Source organism: Anolis sagrei, chromosome 2, assembly GCF_037176765.1.
Source record: "Anolis sagrei isolate rAnoSag1 chromosome 2, rAnoSag1.mat, whole genome shotgun sequence".
Lineage (NCBI taxonomy): Eukaryota > Metazoa > Chordata > Lepidosauria > Squamata > Dactyloidae > Anolis > Anolis sagrei.
This window is the reverse complement of record NC_090022.1, coordinates 196,773,719-196,791,271: the sequence shown is the minus strand read 5'-3', so window position 1 is coordinate 196,791,271 and position 17,553 is coordinate 196,773,719. Positions and strand designations below refer to the sequence as shown.

At 40.1% G+C, this 17,553-nt stretch overlaps 1 protein-coding gene across 1 annotated transcript in view; it reads right to left on the bottom strand.

Moving 5' to 3' along the window:
• LOC132767560 (rap1 GTPase-activating protein 1-like) overlaps positions 1 to 17,211 on the bottom strand; it is a 70,544-nt gene extending 53,333 nt beyond the window's left edge. Inside the window, exon 1 of the mRNA XM_060762661.2 lies at positions 17,079 to 17,211. The gene's annotated coding sequence lies outside the window, so the exon portion shown is untranslated. The remainder of the gene's footprint in view (positions 1 to 17,078) is intronic.
• Positions 17,212 to 17,553: the final 342 nt, after the last annotated feature.

The window sequence follows — 17,553 nt, the reverse complement described above, 5'->3', positions numbered from 1 at the left end:
AAAAGCTGGACATTGACACAACTTACCTCCTTTCTGTTCTGTTTCTTCTGTCTGTCTCTGTCCTGTCTATCCAAAACTGCATTGAATGTTTGCCACGTTATGTGTACTGTGATCTGTCCTGAGTCCCTTAGGGGAGATAGGACAGAACATAAATAAAGTATTATTATATCGAATGAAACCACAGCTATGAGGACCCTGGGGGCATGCAGTGTTCTCCTACAGCACCCTAAGGCCCACTCCATGCCTGTGAAAGGGGGCTACCTCTCTGCAGGACAGGAGGAAATCTGACCCTCAGGCCACCCTCTCCTGTCTGTTTCAACTACTAACCTCTTACTAGCTTACAACTGAAAATAGTGCTCTGTGTTTCAAGCTTTCTGTTTGGAATAAATTTAAAATAATGTGCTTTAAAATCAAACAACTCCCAGTGGCAATGCCTTACTTCCCGTTAATATGCATGCCAAGTTTCCTAGTGTTTAGGTTTCATGGTCACAGAGCGGTGGCACCGACAGGCAGGCAAGCACACATTCTATTATATTATTACAAATGTTCAAATCACACACATCCCCCAAGGAACATGCCCTTAACATTTGTTTTCCGGTAAAGATGAAAAGGAAAAAAAGAAGTAAGAAATGGATGTAACTGAATCCTGTGATATGCATTCAATCTTTCTTTTGATCAAAAAGGAAGGCAAATGATTCTCCATCCTCAGGAGACCCATATGAAAGACGAAGGACTAAGTCAAATTTCGGTGCCTATACGTGCTCATTTTTAACATCATTCAGTTTGTGCACTTCAACTCAGGATGTCTGACTGCAACTCCCATCAGGCTCACCATCAGCACTCATCATTCTAATCAGATTCAACCTACGTAGTTAATGATTAGGGATCACAGGACCCATAAATATAAAGGGACTCAGGTTGGGGAGGGCTGCATAGATGCTCATCCAAGCGATTTCTGTAATAAAATAGATCCTATTTAGGCATGTTGTTTTTGAATTGGTCAGGTATTTTATTTATTTATTTATTTATTTATTTATTTATTTATTTATTTGCTGTATTTATATCCCACCCTTCTCACCCCAAAGGGGACTCAGAGACGCCTTACAATCGGCATCAATTCAATGCGACATAAACAGATATATAATAAAATGAACATATACATTAAAAAATAAAATTAAAAAGCATATAAATATTAAAACCCATTATTAAAAACCACACAATCCGAAATCATAGTCAAGGTGCCGTGCCAGTCATATTTTCTCATATTCCATCTTCACTTATTGCACTGCATTACTGTTCAAAAACTTGCTCCCACAGCCATGTTCTGAATTTCTTTCTGAAGGTCAGGAGGGAGCTGATCTGATTTCACTGGGGAGAGAGCTCCATAGCTGAGAAGCCACCACTGAGAAGGCCCTGTCCCTCGTCCCCCCCAACTGCACCTACGAAGGAGATGGAACCAAGAGTGGGGCCTCCCCAGAAGATCTTAACCCCTGAAATAGTTCATAGAAGGAAATACGTTCAGACATGTTTATTTATATATTTATTTACGACATTTATATGCTGCCCTTCTAACTCCGAAGGGGACTCAGAGTGGCTTACAAGTTATATGTAAATACAATATATTATATTATTAGCATAACACAATATTAGTACCATACTAGCACTTCCCCCTGTCCTTAATAAAGGCAAAACCCCACTGCTCCTCCTTCTTGGGTTCTTCCCTCATAATTATACTTTTTCTATTCCTATCTCACCCAGGGTTTTAACATTTTATCTCATGCATCTGGCCCGCTCTTTGTGTTTGATTTTTATTATGTTATTCTGCACTGTTTATTTTATCTTGTTACTTTATGTATGTTGTCGTGATGTAATATGCTGTATTATTTTTGGGCTCAGCCTCATGTTAGCTGCCCCGAGTCCCCTTTGGGAGGATGGTGGCAGGTTATAAATAAAGATTATTATTATTATTATTATTATTATTATTATTATTATTATTACCATACATTCCCATATTGTACTATACCACTATGCTGTAATATTATTAGCAATATTACATGTAATATAAAATATATAATTATTATAAGGTATTATTATTAGTCTTGTATTGTATCACATTATAACAGTATCAATATTATATGTGTATACAATATATTATATTATTAGCATAGCACAATATTAGTATTATGTATTACTATACTGTACTATACCACTATACTGCAATATTATTAGTAATACTACATGTAATATAAAATATATAATTCATATATTATATTATTATTACTATTATATTGTATTGCATTATAATATTATCAATATTATATGTATATACAATATATTGTATTATTAGCACAGAACATCAGTAACATATAAGCTGGGCCAGAAATGTTTAGGGCTTTATAGGCTAAAGCCAGCACTTTGAATTGTGCTTAGTAGCAGATTGGCAGCCAGTGGAGCTGACGTAACAGGGGGTTGTATGCTCCCTGTATGCTGCTCTGGTGAGAAATCTGGCTGCCTGTTGCAATCCAGAGCAGGGAACGAGGCCCTAAGATAACTATCCACCACACTTGGCTGTGAAAATCCTTTTTTATTGAAGAAAAATGGTTACAAAATAAAGGAAAAATGCAAGTCAAAAGCCACAGCAAAATCAGCAAACATGAATTTAAATGGACAAAGCAAAACCAAAAGCCTCACTGGGAAAATACTGGAATCTGTTAGCAATCCACTAACCGTACTTGATATCCTAGAAATCTTTCCAAACTATGGCCAGGGAACCGGGAGAACTGCCAAGGTCTTCATCAATTCTGAAACAATGCCTGAACTGAGGCAATCAGCCTGGCGTATTGCAATTAAAACTCAAGAATCTGTTCCGTGAACCGCCCTTCTGTTTTGAAGCCAATGTTTTTAATTCTTGAATTCAGGAGGATCGACGCAAACTGAGTGTTTTACTTCTGTCTTCCCAAATTTGGCCCCTTCTGTTGTCATTACAGTTAACAGGTGCAGAAGGGAGGGAAAGTTCAAGGTCTCCCTCTGAAACATTCTCAGGAACACTGGTACTTTCATTTTCCAAATCTACAGAAGTTCCTTCCTCACTAATTTCAGGAACATTGGCATTTTCCAAACCTACAGCAGTTTCTTCCTCACTAATTTCAGGAGCATTGGCATCAAAAGGTACATTTCCACTAGCATCAGTAAATATACTTTCATTAGCATCAGGAGGAACAAACAGAGAATCAGGTTCAAGTTCAAACTCAGGCTGAACCCCAACACTGCCGACCATTGGACTATTTGAAGCTTCCGAAAAGTCTTCAATGGCAACTCCACATAGAGTGTGTCGCAGTAGTCTATTCGAGATGTAACAAGGGTGTGGACTACCATGGCCAAGTCTGGCTTCTTAATATATGGGTGCAATTGGCACACAAGTTTTAATTGTGCAAAAGCTTCCCTGGCTACTGCCGAGACCTGGGGTTCTCTCAAGAACTCCCTGGAGAACTCCCAAGTTGCGAATTTGTGTCTTCAGGGGGAGTGTAACCCCATCCGGCACAAGCTGCAACCCTGTTCGGACTTACAACTAACCAGGAGTAGCTCTGTTTTGTCTAGTTTCAATGTCAATTCGCAGGTATGCAGATGGAGTGCTGTATGACTACAGGCATCAACTACGTGGAGCTGGTCATTGAAGAGTTGCACACATGCACAAAAAAATGTAAATCTGTGCACAAAGAAAATTAGACATTTGAGATAACAGTTTTTACCTCACCCTTTCCCACAACAGCTATTTTAATAATGCAGAACCTGCTTTTCTAAAAAACAAACAAACAAAAAACAAACATAAACCCAATAGTGTTTCACTACAGAAAAAATCAATACAATATCATATAACTATTATAAAGAACAAGTAGAAAGGAGAAGGAAATAATAATAAAATGTGTTTCCAAAAGAAGCATCAGATAACACTATATCACTGCAAATAGCATTACAGGTAAACATGACTAAACCACTCCAAATATAAAGCTACAATTTAAAAGTAATGAAATTCATCAACAAAGTATGGAAACTTCCCCCCCTCATATGCCAAGGCAAATTTCTTCTAAAACCTTTACATTTCAAATGAATTACCCATGTTCTAGTAAATATGAAAACGTTGAGTCTTCCAGTCTTAATGGGCTTCCAGCTGAATGGCACAAAGCTTACCCAGGGGCCCTTCCACACAGCCCTATGTCCCAGAATATCAAGGCAGAAAATCCCACAATATCTGCTTTGAACCAGGCTATCTAAGTCCACACTGCAATATATCCCAGTTCAAGGCAGAAAATGTGGGATTTTCTGCTTTGATATTCTGGGTTATAGGGCTGTGTAGAAGGGCCCCAGGTCTGTTAGGACCAAGACTGCACCAAATTTACAAAAAGATCTTAGAATCCAGCTCGTTCTCTTCATCATTAAATGTTGACTGTATTACCCTGATACCTGAACCTTGTAACAACCATATTCACTGTGTTAACAACCACCCTATGTCCTTAACCAGGATATTTTAAAGAATAGATTACACCCATTTTACTATTGGTAAGTTTTGACCAGAGGATTTATTGAACAGAAAAATAGAGCTGATCTGCTAGCCATTATTTCTTTAGATGCTGAAAAGGCTTTTGATGACATTCATTGGCAGTTTAATTTTACTGTATGGGATCATTTTGGCTTACCTAAAATATTTCTGAAATGGATAAATGGATAGTTAGAACTGTGTGGCAAAAACTGCCTTGTCCATTTCTTTGTGAATGTAGTTAAAGAAACCATATATGATCATAACACATTCACATGAACTGTTTCTTGAGTCTTGGGTGCAGAATTAATGCAGTTTAACACTACTTTGATTGCCATGGCTCAGTGCTATAGAATCATGGCAGTTACAATGCCTTTAGCCTTCTCTGCCAAAGAATAGCAAACAACTAATCCCAGGATGCCATAGCATTGAACCATGGCAGTTAAAATGATATCAAACTGCATTACTTCTACAGCGAAGATTCACCCTTGAGCCTGCTGCTGAATGACTCTGTTTTTGAGATAATTTTGCTTTTATTGCTATTAACTCCAAGCCATTGCAAGTAGTGAAAGGAAGATAAAAATGCATGATTAAAATGAAGGCAGCATAAATCAGATTCATACCAGTCATTTAACAGCAAGAGAACTACCAGCAGGCAGTTACTTATTGATGTGATTTGATTTTTACCCCATCTTTCCTTTCAAGAGATTCAGGCAAATAGCAATAAAATAAAAATACAACGAAAACACAGCTAAAATGATAAAACTAAAATCATAAAATTATACTTCTAAAAGTACAAATATCTAAAATAATAAATTATAATTATAAACTAAAATAATAAAATTATACTTCTAAAAATACAAATATCTAAAATGATAAAATATAATTATTTATTCACAATACCACAACCAAATCCAGCCAGCATTTTGTATCTGTATACAGGATCTGATTAGGACAAGAACAAGCCACAAGAAATTACAGATTCATAAGGTTACCATAAATACATTTTGCTTGGGTTCCTGGATGCTACAATAAAAATTACTCTTTCATTTAGTATGGAATAAAATTATTACTACACAAACATGGGGTGCATGCACATTGTAGGATTAATGCAATTTGACACTACTTCAGTTGTCATGGCTCAGTGCTATAGACTCCTCAGAGTTTCAGTTTAATAAGGTCTTTAGCTATCCCAACCTATCTATATACCCAATAAAAGTGAAAATATGCATGTGTGCATGTGGCTGGGGTGCCCACTTCCACAGACAGGCTCCCACTTCCACAAACAGCTTTAACCCACAGTGCTGAGGAGCTATCTAAAGCCCTCCCTCCAACGACATTTCAGGTTACAGCGAGCAACATCCCAGTGTTTCTTACTCTCTCCATTAGTGTGGAATTTGCATGATTCCACCCACTGCCTCTCCCTTAAACCTCCCTATCAGGCCCGTAGCCAGGATTTCGATTCGGGGGGGGGGGGGGGGGGGCTGAGTCTGAGTGAAAGAGGATCTACCCTAGCAAACCTTTTGTATCGTTACCCCAATACCCCCCATACATATGGGATATATTGAGTATGGTGATCAGATCATGATTTGAATAAACATAACAGTTTAAATAATGCATCAGTAAGGCTTTTTGAGAACCACCATGAGAATTTCGGGGGGGGGGCTCAAGCCCCCCCCCCCCCCGGCTACATGCCTGCTCCCTATGCTTTTCTACTCTGCAGAACAAAAGAAAGCAGAACTAATCAGCAGATAAACATACTAGAGGAGTTTGAGGGATTTACTCCACATGATGGAAGTTGTAGTTCACCCTGCATCAAGTCAGAGCACTGTGAATCCCACTGACAATGGACCTGGACCACATTTGGCACACAGAACCCCCATGACCAAAGAAAAATACTGGTGACTTTTGGGGGGGGGGGGGGAATTCACCTTGATTCATAGCCATTGTGGGTACTGGGATGTATAGTTCACTTGCAATCAAACAACACTCTAAACCGCACCAACGACGGACCTGGAACTAACTAGGCACACAGAACCCCCATGACCAGTGAGAAATACTGGAGAGCTTGGGGGGGGGGGGTCACCATGATTTATAGGAGCTGTAAGTATAGGGAATTTTAATTCATCAGGAATCAAAGAGCACTCTGGACTCCACCAATAATGGTCCTGGACCTAACTTGGCACAGAACCCCCATGACCAACTGAATGTACTGGAGGGATTTGACAGGACTGACCCACCATGGTAGGAGTTGTTATTCATCCTGTAGCCAGAGAGCACACTGAACCCCACTGATGATGCATCTAGAGCAAACTTGCCCAACATGACAAACTTAAATATTGGTAGAATTTCAGGGGTTAACCTGACATGATGTGAGTTGCAGTTCACGCACCTTATGCATTATGTTTTTTTTTTAAAGCGACTTCTTCTAATAACTCAGGCAAAGCTGGGTACTCAAGCTAGTAAATTAATATTGAAGAATATTTTAAATAAACTGTAATAATATATCATATCAATATCAATATCTATATCTATATCTATATTTCCATACATAAACACACACACATATGCACACACACACACATAACATCAGGATGGGTAATGTGCAAGTGTCCAAAAGTAACTGGACTGCAACTCCCAAAAAAGCCTAGTAGCATAGCTAATACTGAGCAGTTGCAGTTCAAGAACATCCGGAGGACCTCCCATGCCAGCAGTGAATTGCAATCATTTCATAAAGGATTTCCACACAATGTTTCTGTAGAAACACAAAGAATGGAAAAACACAGATTGAAAAAGTACAGAAATTAGCAGCAACAAAACCAACATCTAGCAGATGGGGAGGGGGAAAGGGAACAGCTTCGCATCAGATTAAAGAAATGGCAAAACCCAAAAATGAGACAATGCTTTGGGAAAGGAAAGCATGTGATTGCATTAACTGTATTTTAGCTTTCTGGAGAGACACAGCAAGGAAACAGAACAGGTTACTGGCAATAAAAACCAGGTTGGCAGCTGGTGAATGAAGAGGCATAAATAAGATGAGCAGGGGTTGGAAAAACAGAACAGAGACAGAAATGGAATACATTCCTCAAGAGAGAAGCAGTGAAGTATGTGAAAGCAGGCAGCTTTCCCATCCTGAGACAACCACCGAGTGAAAGATTTACATATTTGAGAAATTGGCAAATTATTATTGGACCAACTGCCTGAGTGACAGTTGAGAAAGAATGTGGGGATGTACTTGTTCCAATGTAAACTTTCATTTCAAAAGCCAGAATAGGATGAAACCTTGATTAGACCTTGGCTAAAGACTACAATCTGATTAAGCAGTGAGCCAAGACAGAGATGTCTAGAGAGACAAGAAAGGCAAGTCTCCATTTTGAGACCTTAGCAACTTCAAATCTCTGGCCATAACATCTGGCCTTGATTATTTCTGAACCTTTTTCTCCTCTCAAGCTTAGGTGAAGAATTCTGGAGGACTCAGAAACCCACATTTTATGACATTTCAGAAGTCTAAGAAAGATATTACTTATTCTGATTTTTTAAAAATTCACAGACCACCCAGTGAGAAAATATGACTGGCACTGCACCTTGACTATGATTTCGGATTGTGTGGCTTTTTAAACTTTAATTTTAGGAAATGCAACTTGTCCATCACGGTTGGTCAGTGATGCACATGAAATGAGTGCATGTCTTTGATTATGACTCAGAAACCTTTTCTGCTGCAAAAGATGTGCATGAATTGCACGACAAACTAGTCAAAAACTCTACTTCCTTGATGTCTTATATACATAGACTACATGTTTGTCCACATGACACCTGGATGGCTAGCAAGGCAAAAACAGCTGGTTCTGCCTCAAGATTTGGCACCAACACTGTGTCAGAATACAAGCCAAAGTGAATATTCATGATATGAACCCAGGCATTGACTAATGGTCATGCCCCTCAAGTTCAGCTGAATGTAGGTCCAAGAACACAACTGCATTCTCCTCGTTGTGCTGTTAGTCTACGTGCAGGTGATGAGGTCAGAATACTGCTCAAAATAGAAATATTCCCTAAAGACAGAAAGTCTGAAAAGAATGGATCTAAAAATAATTGCAGGGAGAAAGAAATATGGGAGTGGGGTTTTCCCCTTTATTAGACATTGGGATTCATGATTAACTAGTGTTCAATGTGTATATTTTCATTAGCAGTAATAACAGATGACCTCATCTTGATATCATCTCCTGTTTAATTCTGCCCTATTCTATTTGTATATTTCTCCCCGCTTTGTTTATTTTAGAGCAGTCCTGTGTGCTCTGGATGATTCAGATGTCTTCCCTGGATTCTTTCATTATTTCACAAAGGTAAAATTGCCGAAGTCAGCCCTTCTTCTAGCTAATTTAAGTGGTGAGAACTGATAACATAGCAGTGGCATTAAACCCAGGCCACTGTCTAACCCAGTGGTTCCCAACCTGTGGTCCATGGACCACCAGTGGTCTGCAAGACTAAAATATGGTCTGTGGCCTCACTATTCCTATACTGTTGCAACGAGAGCAACTGGTCTCAAGAAAACCTTTTATAGCATTGAGGCTTATTAAATATGGGTTTCTGGTGACTACTGGATGGCATATGTTCTGTATTAGAAACTAGATCTGATGTGGTCTTTCCAATGAAATTTTCAGAATTAGTACCCCAAATAACCAAATTGAATCTAAAGTTGACCAAAAATTGGTTCTTAAACCTTTGGGTACTAATGTTGGAGAGTGGTTCCTGCTCAAAGTGGTCCCTAGTCAAGTGGGTTCCTGGTCAAAAAAAAGGGTTAGGAACCACTGACCAGTGCTCCGTTATAGATGACTTCACAATTGTTTTTCTTGAAAGTAACTTCTCAAGCTCTTCATGGCATCTCAAGTGTCATTTTGGGAAAGGAAAACAAAGAAGTGTGGAGAGAGTAAAATGACCAGGAACCACTTTGACCAGGGATCACTTTGACCAGAGAAGAAAAGGCTGGATCGAACCTTAAATTGAAACAAGCCTTTACAACAGAGCTTTTCAAACATTTCATGTTGATGACACACTTCTTAGACAGACACAGTAATTCAGTTTTACAAGCAAACCAAAGGTTAAACTAACGCCTTATAAGAGATACGGACACATACATAAATTGTAATAATGAAATGTATGAGGGCACAACATATTATCTCATGAAAACCTTTCATTTATAATTTTAATATATGATTTATTGCTTTTTTTTACATATACTCAGAGGTTCTTGTTACAGTCATCTGACATGCCTACACAATGCAGCCAACGTAACATATCTCACGAAAACCTTTCATTTATATTTTTTAAAATCTATGATTGGTACAATAATAATATACATTTCCAATATTGTTTTCATTTCTTGTTAAACCTACACAGTGTAAGCGACACGCTAACATGTCACGACACACAGTTTAGAAAACTGTGCTTTACAAGAATTGGATAAGCTAACATTTGTTGCAAGCAGACATGTCATTCTTCATCAAGTCTGTCATTTAAAGAAACAACACATAATTTTAGCAATATATTTCCTTCTGTGACAAAACTTTTGAAAACTACACAGTTTTTGGAGATTATTCACAGCAATTGACTTATTCTGCACAAAATCCAAATGTGGTATTTTTGCACAGAAAACAGCAAACAAAAAATATCCTTGCAGAAAATGTGGTACTTGGAGACTTATTTTGCACAAAATTCCCACAAACATTTTCTACATAAGTAACAATAAATATTTCTGCATAAAAAAATTACTTTCTAGGTAACAGATAGTGTTACCGTGTAGGAAATGCTGTTTTCTGTGCAGAAATATTGATTTCTGGATAGAAAATGCTGTTTCTAGACAAATGTTAAATTTGCACAGTCCCAAGCTGAAGAGTCTTGTAAGTCCAAGATGCTCCTCATCAGATCTCTTGACATTTACAATATATGTTTTTCAACTATTTAAAATTGTTCGTAGTGAGGCATAGTGTTTAGTGCAGCCTGCTGTAGTAATTTGAAAGCTAGGCTATCACTCTGTAGAGCAGAGTTTCATTTCCCACTCAGTCATGGAAACTCACTGCATGACCTTGGCCAAGTCACTCTCAATCCCAGAAAACCCAGTCACCTTAGGGTTCCTATAAACTGAAAACAATGTGAAGGCACATAACAGCAGCAGCAGCAACAACAACAACACACTATCTTAAGCAGCTAATGCTAATTAATAACATGATACAAGTCATAAATTACTGATATTTGTGGAAACTGGTTATCTTGCCTAGATTAATGGAAAACAAATCTGAATATTCCTCACTTGAGAAGGGAATAATCCATGTCTGCACATCAGGTATTTTTCAAGGTTGTTAGACAATGGTTCAAGTACTAATCACACAGTAAACACATAGGACATTAAAAGACGCATTTTCAAAATACAATCATACATTCTATCTTGGGTGCCCCTTGGTGCCACCCAAATACTAGCATCTGGCAGGACTTTTAAGTTTTAGATATAGCGTATCTTATATCATAGCACGTCGGTGGGAGTTTCTCAAGAGCAATTATAATCTAAATCTCAAACTGTTCTTCTGGGCTCAGAAAATAGTTTTATTGATCCAATGGTGGCTTCCTCATTAAAATTACTTGATGGGGTCCAAATTGCCAGCTGCTAAACTGAAATGAAAGAACGGGCTGAGTTTTTTTTTCCCTCTAGTGATTTTAAATGACATGAGTACATGGCACCCTTGCATATGATTCTGCATTTTAGTACAATCTAGGGTTTTTAAATTCACCTTTCTAGGTTTCCACTGAGAAAAGATTTAACACTATTAAGGTGCCAAGAGCTGCACCCATCTCCTCCTGATTGACATTATCTCCGTGTTCCTTTCAATCTGTGTTTGCACTGAGGAGGTAATAGAAGATACTCTCTGCGTTACAAGGTTTACTGTGCTATCTCTGGATGTTCAGAAGGGTTCTTCCTATCTCTGTCAAAAGGTTGTGTTTTTTGTTAAACGAACAAGAAGTGGGGTCATTGCTTGTCAGTAACAAGAAGGCTGTCAAATCAAGCAGTGGCAATATTCTCATCTGGAGGCAACTATTTTTCAATTGAATGTTTTGGCTGCTTGTAGTGTTGATTTGCTGCAATACAATACTATCAGATTGCAATCTGTAGTTGTTTAGGAGTTAACTAGTTCTGTGAATCACCTTTTCCTACTTTAAACTTTAATATTTTTCAGCGAAATAACAGAAAAATACAATTGAATCAAACAATTCTCTGTGCTTCTTGCTTTCTTTCTCTACAAAATCTCAAACTCTAAATAACCATTGGACCAATTTTGCATTATCCATCACTTAACTAGCGCCTGACAAGGTCCTGTGTTTGGTGGGAGGCATAAGAGGTTAGGACAGAGCCATCCTCATATATCTTTCAGCCCAGAAGGAGATTTTTAAACATGCTCCCATAGCCATACATAGAGGATAACAAAACCATATGAGGCAGGATCTAATCCGTAAAAGGATATCCTATAACAATATATTTGGGACCACAAGATTCATTATTGTTTTGTTGTTTCTGTTTTTGTTTTTGTTTTTTTTGCTTCAACCAGTCCACATTACCATCTCTTTAAAGATTCATCTGACCACCGATATATATATATATATATATATATATATATATATATATATATATACACACACAACAACAACAACAACAACAACAACAGCTGCAACAACAGTCAGTACACACAAAGGTGTTTCTCATGAATGTGTGAAAATGGAAAAAATTCCTGAAGAATACAGGCAAAAGGCATAATAATGCTGATGAGATGCCCAGTGGGGAAATACTGAACCTTTCTGACTGGTTTCTGATACTCTTTGATTGCCTTCAAGTCATGTTCTGACTCGTGGCAACCTTACCATGGGGTTGTCTTTGTGAGATTTATTCAGAGGGTGTTTGCTTTGCTTTCCTCTGAGGCTGGGAGTATGTGATTTGTCCAAGGTCACCCAGTGAGCTTCCATTGCCCAGCAGGGATCTGGATCTTGTTTTCTATAACCTTGGATCAACTTTAAAGCACTACACCATAATGGCTCTTTCCCAATCCTAGAGAGTTTCAAGGATGCAACTCCTATTCACCAGCCTGTGTTGCAGGCGAGGTGATTCTTGCAAAATGTCAGAAGACTTTGCAGCCACAAGTGCTCAGGATGATCCTAAAGGGGCCACTTAATTTCTAGCAAGAAAATGTCAGGCCAGTTTGGACCAAAATATTTTCACTTTTGGCCAACACCATCTATGAACAGTCTCTGGTTACTCACTAATGAAAGCGAGGTGTTGTACACATGCCCAGAGAGGTGCTGAAAGTCAAGTCCTCCATATAGTTCATGGCTGGATAAAGCATACCATGTAGAAAGATGCTGGGACCAAACCATAGTGGGACCCAAGCTCCTATTAAGCCCAAAGTGAGCAACCCCTTTCAATGAGAAATGGTAGCAAGCACCTTCCATTTGGGTGGAGTACTGAATCCACTCTGGGTTTTAGTCTGACCTTTAAAGGGGCCATCCAAAACACAGCTTCTTAAATTATGGGTCCCAATTCCTTAGCACAATGTTGGGGGTCACAAAAATGTTGGCAGCAGTAAAAGGTTTCTGAATGCAACTCATTTATCCAAATATGTTAGCAACAACATGCAGTGTTTACAGTGGACTCTGCAGAAAATGCTTCAACTGTACTCCACAAAAAGGAACATCAGCCTGTTTAGCAAGCCTTGCAGATGCTAATTTGTAAATGTGGCCAACATACATTTTGATAACTCAAATATTAGACCGGTTTTAGGGTATATTAGACCTACTGATTCCAAAAACTGCACCAACTTTCCCCTGTCAGCTCCAGTTTCTGAGCTACAGGACATATGACACATGCCACTTTTCACTGTGCTCACCCATAAAAAAAATCAGGATATTTGAATATAGTTTACAAATTAATATCTTTTAAGCATGAAGGGATAATATCAAAAGTGAAAAGAAGAGAGTACTACATGAAAATGTACTTATTTTATACTGAAAAATTAAAATTAAAAATTTGAAATTTAATTTTACAAATTCAAACTTATCTAAGAAACTAGAGATAGTGGGGTCCAGTGCCATTTTCTGAATCAGTGCCCCAAGTAATCTGAGAACAGGCCTAAAATCCAGATCACAAAGAAAAAGGTTTTTGTCTTTGTTTTTGTTTTGCTTGTGCTGTGTTATCAGTGTTATCAGTAAATATTAAAAGTTTTTATATTTTTTACATGGCTACGTACCTGGAATCACAATAAACATTTCTTGGGTGGAAAGGGGTCACAAGTAGAGAAAGTTTAAGAAGCCCTAGTCTAATGTATGGTACCAAAGGAGGGAGGGATTCAGCACCAGGGAGAGATCCTTTTAAGGTTCACACCAGGGATAGTGCCTTTGAGAGTCAGTACCACTGAGAGCTCCCTTCAAGGTTCAGCACCACTGAGAGCTCCTTTATTTCTCTGCCTAGGAGTGTGGTGGAAGCTCCTTACTGAGAAGCCTTTAAACAGAGGCTGGATGGCCATCTGTCAGGGGTACTTTAGTTGTGCTTTTCTTGCATGGCAGGGGGTTGGACTAGATGGCCCATGTGGTTTCTTCTAACTATATTATTCTATAATTCTAAGGACCGGCACCATGCATAGCCCCTTTAAGATTCAGCACAATGGACAGTGTGCTTTATGGTTAGCACAGTGGAGAGCTCATTAAACTCTCTACCATGGAGTCTGGTGGAAGCTTCTTCCTTGGAGACTTTTAAACAGAGGCTAGATGGCCCTCTGTCAGGGCTACTTTTCCTGCATGGCAAGGAAGTGGGCTAAATGACCCATGTGGGCACGATTAGTGGGGACGAGGGAGAGGGCCTTTTCGGTGGTGGCCCTCGACTCTGGAACTCACTTCTCAAGGACATCAGACATGCCTCAACATTGGCAGTCTTTAGGAGGAGCCTGAAAACGTGGTTGTTCCAGAATAAGGAAAACTCTTAGCAATATGTCCCCAAATGCACTTTAACATTGATTTAAGATTGCCTATTCACCCTCATCTTTCTTTGAAAACCCTATCCTAGTATACCCTACCTTGTTCATGTCCAGCATTATTTTTTAAATTTTAAATTATTACATTTCACTTCAGTTCACTTTATTTCACTTTATTTCACTTCACATTTGGCCCAGCCATAGGTTTTTTAAATGCTTATATGTTATTGTTCATTATTATTGTTTATTGTTTATTTTTGTTTTGAGATTTATTTGACTGTTTTGTATTGATTATTTTGTTACTGCCTTCGTTTTATTGATGTACTGCGGGCTTGGCCTCATGTAAGCCACACCGAGTCCCTTGGGGAGATGGTAGCAGGGTACAAATAAAGTTTTTTATTATTATTATTATCTTATAATTCTAAGGATCATCACATGGACAGCCCCTATAAGGTTCCGCACCAAAAAGAGAACACTTTTAAAGTTCAGCACCAAGGAGAGCTCCCTGTAAGGTTCAGCATCAGGAAGAGCACACTTTTAAGGTTCAGAACCAGGGGAGACGTCTCTTTAAGATTCAGCACCAGGGACAGCGCCCTTTAAGGTTTAGCACAGTGGAGACCTCCTTTAACTCTCTACCATGGAGTGTTGGAAGCTCCTTCCTTTTTTTAAAAATAGTTTTTCTTGAGATTTTTTTGTTGAAATACAACATAAGACAGTGGTTCTCAACCTTCCGAATGCCATGACCCCTTAATACACTTCCTCATGTTATGGTGACTCCCAACCATAAAATTAGTTTAGTTGCTACTTCATAACTGCCATTTTGGTGCTGTTATGAATAGTAATGTAAATATCTGATATGCAGGATTCACTAGACCAAATTTGGCACAAATACCCAATACACTCAAATTTGAATACTGGTGGAATTGGAAGAGGGTATTGATTTTGTCTTGTGGGAGTTGTAGCTGCTGGGACTTGTAGTTCATTTACAATCAAAGAGCATTGTGAACTCTACCAACAATGGAATTGAGTCAAACTTAGCACACAGAACTTCCATGACCAGCAGAAAATACGGGAAGGGTTTGGTGGGTATTGACCTTGAGTTTGGGAGTTGTAGTTCACCTACATCCAGAGAGCACTGTGCACTCAAACAATGATAGATCTGGACCAAACTTGCCACAAATTCTCAATATGCCCAAATGTGAACACTGATGGAGTTTGGGGAAAACAGACCTTGACATTTGGAAGTTGTAGTTGCTGGGATTTGCAGTTCATCTACAATCAAAGAGCATGCTGAACCCTACCAATGATTGAATTGGGCCAAATTTCCCACACAGAACCTCCATGACCTACAGAAAATACTGTGTTTTCTGATGGTCTTTGGCGACCCCTCTGACACCCCCTCGTGACCCCTCCAGGGGTCCCGACCCCCAGGTTGAGAAACATTGACATAAAACATCATGAAGAAGCAAAAGAGAAAGGAGAAAAAAAAGAGAAACAAACAAACAAATCCCAAAAAAATTGAAATTGTAAATTGAAAACTCCTTCCTTGGAGGCTTTTAAACAGAGGCTAGATGGTCCTCTGTCAGGGGTACTTTGATTGTGTTTTTCCTGCATAACAAGGAAGTGGACTAAATGTCCCTTGTGGTCTCTTTTAATTGTATTATTCTATAATTCTAAGGTCCATCACATGGACAGCCCCTATAAGACTCAGCATCAAAAAGAGCACATTTTTAAGGTTCAGCACCAGGGAGAGCTCTCTTCAAGGTTCAGCACCAGGAAAAGGTTCAATAGGGGGAGGGAGAGCTCCCCGGAAGGTTCAACACCAGGAAAAGGTTCAATGGGGGGAGAGCTCCCCATAAGGTTCAGCACCATGGAGAGCTCTCTTCAAGGTTCAGCGCCAGGAAAAAGTTCAGCACGGGAAGGGGGGCTCTTTGTAAGGTCCAGCAACAGGGAGAGCCCCTTTTTGTGGTGAAGCACCAGGGAGAGCTCCCTGTAAAAGCTCAGCACTGGGGAGCTCTCCCTTCAAGGTTCAGCACCAGGGAGAGCTCCTTAAAGTCTGGTCTCAAACTAACCTGTCTTAGTGAAGCTCCCTGCTGTTCCTGGCGGGGAGGAGAAGAAAGGCAAAGGATATCAACAGACCAAATGGGAACCCTCCTGCCTACCCCCGCCCTTCCCACATGCCTGGCTGTGACAGAAAACCTGTACTGTTTTCCCCGACTTTTGGCCTTGCTCCGTACTTTGAGTGGCATTGCAGTCGCAGGGGCGAGCTGCATCTGCTGCATTTCTGCCTGTAATCTTTTCAAAGAGGGGTGGGTGGGGGGAACTCGACTGGGACTCTGCTTTTTGGCGGCAGGATCCACCCTCCGGCGTCTCTTCCCAGCCTCCTTCTACCCAGAGGAAAGGTCAGCTTGCTGCAGTCGCCGGTTCGCAAGACTGGTAGTAAAGAGATACAGTGCCCTTGGAAAGGGAGGCTCGGTTTCTTTGCTTCTCCCCCCTCCCTCCCTCCCTCCCCCACTCCGTCCCCCTCCCTGAGGAGGCTGTACCTGCGGGAGGCTCTGCCATCTCTGGAGAAGCGGAGGGCAGGACGGCGCCCGGCGGCTCCTCCGCATTTGCTGCTGTGCCGCCCGAGCCTGCAAGGCGGCCGCAGCGTCCTCTTCCCGCCCCTTCCGCTTCGCCCGCCGCCGCCGCCGCCGCCCCTCCACCTGCAGCTTGGCAGCGGCAGCCAGGGCCCCTCCCCGTCTCCTTCCCCGTCTAATGGAGCCTAATCGAGGATCTTGGGCCAGCCCCGGTAGCTTCGTGGAAGGGACTTCGCAGGTACATTAGGTAGTCATCAAACAGCATCTGTCCTTCCCGTCTGGGAAATGAAAATTGAAGCACGCCTCATTTTAGTGGCTGAGCTATTAGTACAGTAAGAAGAGGGCATCTCCCAATGGTTATGAGGTCTCCCGACTTCTTAAAGAGACCAGCATCCCGTTAACAGATTAGAGAGCTGGGCCAAAACGAACCAAATGGATTTCA